This window comes from Salvelinus namaycush, chromosome 16 (assembly GCF_016432855.1).
Source record: "Salvelinus namaycush isolate Seneca chromosome 16, SaNama_1.0, whole genome shotgun sequence".
Classification (NCBI taxonomy): domain Eukaryota; kingdom Metazoa; phylum Chordata; class Actinopteri; order Salmoniformes; family Salmonidae; genus Salvelinus; species Salvelinus namaycush.
In genome coordinates this window covers 39045787-39051786 of record NC_052322.1, presented here as the reverse complement: position 1 = coordinate 39051786, position 6000 = coordinate 39045787, and positions in this window count along the sequence as shown.

Here is a 6000-nt window from a genome sequence, read left to right as displayed (position 1 = left end):
TCCACCCATGCATTTACATTTTAGCTGACACTTATACAGAGCGATTTACAGTAGTGAGTGCATACATTTTCATACTTGTCCCCTGTGGAAATCAAACCCACAACACCGACATTGCAAGCACCATGCTCAACCAACTGAGCCACACGACTTCCAGAAAAAACATGCAAAACAAGCGTAAATAGTCTTTAGAAACAGCTCTTACTCTAAAATGGCATTACCATAATTTTCACAATTTCACACTATTATTCCAACCTCATAGTGTGGAAAAATATATAAAACACAGGACAATCCCATTTTTGATTCCACTGGGCCTTTAAAAACTTTTAAGGATCCGCCGCTTTTTTTAAATTTTCGCCTACATACCCAAATCTAACTGCCTGTAACTCAGGCCCTGAAGCAAGGATACACATATTCTTGGTACCATTTCAAAGGAAACACTTTGAAGTGTGTGGAAATGTGAAAGGAAAGTTGGAGAATATTACACAATAGATCTGGCAAAAGATAATACAAAGAAAAAACCAACTGTTTGTTTCTATTTTTTTGGACCATCATCTTTCAAATGCAAGAGAAAGGCCATAATGTATTATTCCAGCCCAGCTGTAATTTATATTTGGCCCACTAGATGGCAGCAGTGTATGTGCAAAATTTCAGACTAATCCAATGAACCATTGTATTTCTGTTCAAAATTTTGTATCAAGACTGCTCAAATGTGCCAAATTTGTTTATTAATAACTGTTCATGTTCAAACTGTGCACTCTCCTTAAACAATAGCATGATGTTCTTTCACTGTAATTGCTACTGTAAGTTGGAAAGTGCAGTTAGATTAACAAGAATTTAAGCAAAACATGCAAAACAAGCGTAAATAGTCTTTAGAAACAGCTCTTACTCTAAAATGGCATTACCATAATTTTCACAATTTCACACTATTATTCCAACCTCATAGTGTGGAAAAATATATAAAACACAGGACAATCCCATTTTTGATTCCACTGGGCCTTTAAAAACTTTTAAGGATCCGCCGCTTTTTTTAAATTTTCGCCTACATACCCAAATCTAACTGCCTGTAACTCAGGCCCTGAAGCAAGGATACACATATTCTTGGTACCATTTCAAAGGAAACACTTTGAAGTGTGTGGAAATGTGAAAGGAAAGTTGGAGAATATTACACAATAGATCTGGCAAAAGATAATACAAAGAAAAAACCAACTGTTTGTTTCTATTTTTTTGGACCATCATCTTTCAAATGCAAGAGAAAGGCCATAATGTATTATTCCAGCCCAGCTGTAATTTATATTTGGCCCACTAGATGGCAGCAGTGTATGTGCAAAATTTCAGACTAATCCAATGAACCATTGTATTTCTGTTCAAAATTTTGTATCAAGACTGCTCAAATGTGCCAAATTTGTTTATTAATAACTGTTCATGTTCAAACTGTGCACTCTCCTTAAACAATAGCATGATGTTTTTTCACTGTAATTGCTACTGTAAGTTGGAAAGTGCAGTTAGATTAACAAGAATTTAAGCAAAACATGCAAAACAAGCGTAAATAGTCTTTAGAAACAGCTCTTACTCTAAAATGGCATTACCATAATTTTCACAATTTCACACTATTATTCCAACCTCATAGTGTGGAAAAATATATAAAACACAGGACAATCCCATTTTTGATTCCACTGGGCCTTTAAAAACTTTTAAGGATCCGCCGCTTTTTTTAAATTTTCGCCTACATACCCAAATCTAACTGCCTGTAACTCAGGCCCTGAAGCAAGGATACACATATTCTTGGTACCATTTCAAAGGAAACACTTTGAAGTGTGTGGAAATGTGAAAGGAAAGTTGGAGAATATTACACAATAGATCTGGCAAAAGATAATACAAAGAACAAACCAACTGTTTGTTTCTATTTTTTTGGACCATCATCTTTCAAATGCAAGAGAAAGGCCATAATGTATTATTCCAGCCCAGCTGTAATTTATATTTGGCCCACTAGATGGCAGCAGTGTATGTGCAAAATTTCAGACTAATCCAATGAACCATTGTATTTCTGTTCAAAATTTTGTATCAAGACTGCTCAAATGTGCCAAATTTGTTTATTAATAACTGTTCATGTTCAAACTGTGCACTCTCCTTAAACAATAGCATGATGTTCTTTCACTGTAATTGCTACTGTAAATTGGAAAGTGCAGTTAGATTAACAAGAATTTAAGCTTTCTGCCAGTATCAGATATGTCTATGTCATGGGAAATGTTCTTGTTACTTACCACCTCATGCTAATTGCATTAGCCTACGTTAGTTCAACCGTCCCGTGGAAGGGACACTGATCCCGAAGATGATTTATTAAAAGAAGAAAATATAGTGAACAAAAAAAAAGAGTAAGAAAAAGTGGTAATGAGAATTTGAAGAAGTTATTTGCCTGCTTAAGGTTATTTAACAAGACATGAATTACTGATCTAAAGATCCTTAATAATCTGAGATTTAATCTGGTAATGATCTTTTCACAGTGGTTTCCAAAATGGCACAGATATTGAATAAATAAGAGAATAATAAGGAGTATGAGATATTTGTGATTGACTTTTCCTTTTCCTTCCTGCATGTCTAGAAGAGGTCAGGAAGAGAAATCTGGAGGAGGGTCAGGAAGAGATGTAGACAAGTCTGGAGGGGGGAGTCAGGAAGATATAGAGACAAGTCTGGAGGAGGGAGTCAGGAAGATATAGAGACATGTCTGGAGGGGGGAGTCAGGAAGATATAGAGACATGTCTGGAGGGGGGAGTCAGGAAGATATAGAGAAATGTCTGGAGGGGGGAGTCAGGAAGATATAGAGACATGTCTGGAGGGGGGAGTCAGGAAGATATAGAGACATGTCTGGAGGGGGGAGTCAGGAAGATATAGAGACATGTCTGGAGGGGGGAGTCAGGAAGATATACAGACATGTCTGGAGGGGGAGTCAGGAAGAGAGAGAGACATGTCTGGAGGGGGGAGTCAGGAAGATATACAGACATGTCTGGAGGGGGAGTCAGGAAGAGAGAGAGACATGTCTGGAGGGGGGAGTCAGGAAGATATAGAGACAAGTCTGGAAGGGGGAGCCAGGAAGTTATAGAGACATGTCTGGAGGGGGGAGTCAGGAAGAGAGAGAGACATGTCTGGAGGGGGGAGTCAGGAAGATATAGAGACATGTCTGGAGGGGGGAGTCAGGAAGATATAGAGACAAGTCTGGAGGGGGGAGTCAGGAAGATATAGAGACATGTCTGGAGGGGGGAGTCAGGAAGATATAGAGAAATGTTCTGGGACTCTGCTCATAAACACAAACTGACCCCACAAATCCCCAGGACAGCAACACAATTAAACCCAACCAAATCATGAGAAATCAAAAATGTAGTTACTTGATACATTGGAAAGCACAAAAAAAGTGCAAACTGGCATGTTATTTGGCCTTAAACATAGAGTACACAGTGACAGAATACCTGACAACTGTGACTGACCCAAAATTAAGGAACGCTTTGACTATGTACAGACTCATTGAGCATAGCCTTGCTATCGACAGAGGCCGCCATCGACAGACCTGGCTCTCAAGAGAAGACAGGCTATGTCCCCATTGCGATCAAAATTAAGTGGAAACCGAGAAAGACTTCCTAACCTGCCAGATATATGACCATATCAGAGACACATATTTCCCTCAGATTACGCAGACCCATAAAGAATTTGAAAACAAATTCAATATTGCTAAACTCCCATATCTATTAGATGAAATACCACAGTGTGCCACCACAGCAGCAAGTTTTGTGACCTGTTGCCACAAGAAAAGGGCAACCAGTGAAGCACAAACAACATTGTAAATACAACCTATATTTATCTTTGAAAGTGTTCCTGTACAAAAATCAGTTAACCACCTAACTGAGGAACTCAATTTAACCTTGCGCAATACCCTAGATGCAGTCGCATCCCTAAAAACTAAAAACCTTTGTCATAAGAAACTAGCTCCCTGGTATACAGAAAATACCCGAGCTCTGAAGCAAGCTTCCAGAATATTGGAACGGAAAGGCGCTACACCAAACTGGAAGTCTTCCGACTAGCTTGGAAAGACAGTACCGTGCAGTATCGAAGAGCCCTCACTGCTGCTCGATCATCCTACTTTTCCAACTTAATTGAGGAAAATAAGAACAATCCTAAATTAATTTTTGATACTGTCGCAAAGCTAACTAAAAAGCAGCAGTCCCCAAATTGAGGATGGCTTTCACTTCAGCAGTGATAAATTCATGAACTTCGTTGAGGAAAAGATCATGATCATTAGAAAGCAAATTACGGACTCCTCTTTAAATCTGCGTATTTCTCCAAAGTTAAGTTGGCCTGCGTCTGCACAACTCTGCGAGGACATAGGATCAAGCGAGACACTCAAGTTTTTTATTACTATATCTCTTGACACATTGCTGAAAATAATCATGGCCTCTAAACCTTCAAGCTGCATATTGAACCCTATTCCAACTATACTACTGAAAGAGCTGCTTCCTGTGCTTGGCCCTCCTATGTTGAACATAATAAATGGCTCTCTATCCACCGGATGTGTACCAAACTCACTATAAGTGGCAGTAATAAAGCCTCTCTTGAAAAAGCCAAACCGTGACCCAGAAAATATAAAAAACTATAGGCCTATATCGAATCTCCCATTCCTCTCAAAAAAAAATGAAAAGGCTGTTGCGCAGCAACTCACTGCCTTCCTGAAGACAAACAATGTATACGAAATGCTTCAGTCTGGTTTTAGACCCCATCATAGCACTGAGCACTTGTGAAGGTGGTAAAATACCTTTTAATGGCGTCAGACCGAGGCTCTGCATCTGTCCTCGTGCTCCTAGACCTTAGTGCTGCTTTTGATACCATCGATCGCCACATTCTTTTGGAGAGATTGGAAACCCAAATTGGTCTACACGGACAAGTTCTGGCCTGGTTTAGATCTTATCTGTCGGAAAGATATCAGTTTGTCTCTGTGGATGGTTTGTCCTCTGACAAATCAACTGTACATTTTGGTGATCCTCAAGGCTCAAGGTTTTAGGACCACTATTGTTTTCACTATATATTTTACCTCTTGGGGATGTCATTCGGAAACATAATGTTAACTTTCACTGCTATGCGGATGATACACAGCTGAACATTTCGATGAAACATTGTGAAGCCCCAAAATTGCCCTCCCTGGAAGACTTTGTTTCAGACATAAGGAAGTGGCTGGCTGCAAATGTTCTACTTTTAAACTCGGACAAAACAGAGATGCTTGTTCTAGGTCCCAAGAAACAAAGAGATCTTCTGTTGAATCTGACAATTAATCTTTATGGTTGTACAGTCGTGTCAAATAAAACTGTGAAGGACCTCGGCTGTCACGCCCTGACCATAGTTTGCTTTGTATGTTTTATGTTTTGTTTGGTCATTGTGTGATCTGAGTGGGCATTCTATGTTGTATGTCTGGTTTGTCTATTTCTATGTGTTTGGCCTGATATGGTTCTCAATCAGAGACAGGTGTTTTGCGTTGTCTCTGATTGGGAACCATATTTAGGTAGCCTGTTTTGTATTGTGGGTTGGTGGGTTATTGTCTATGTGTAAGTTGCCTGTGTCTGCACTTGTTTATTATATAGCGTCACGTTCGTTTGTTGTTTTGTAAGTCTGTTTAAGTGTTCTTCGTTTCGATATAATAAATAGAAGAATGTATTCCTATCACGCTGCGCCTTGGTCCTCCTCTCTTCCACCATACAACGAACGTGACATCGGCGTTACTCTGGACCCTGATCTCTCTTTTGACGAACATATCAAGACTGTTTCAAGGACAGCTTTTTCCCATTTATGTAACATTGCAAAAATCTGAAACTTTCTGTTCTAAAATGATGCAGAAAAATGTATCCATGCTTTTGTCACTTCTAGGTTAGACTACTGCAATGCTCTACTTTTCGGCTACCCGGATAAAGCTCTAAATAAACTTCAGTTGGTGCTAAACACAGCTGCTAGAATCTTGACTAGAAC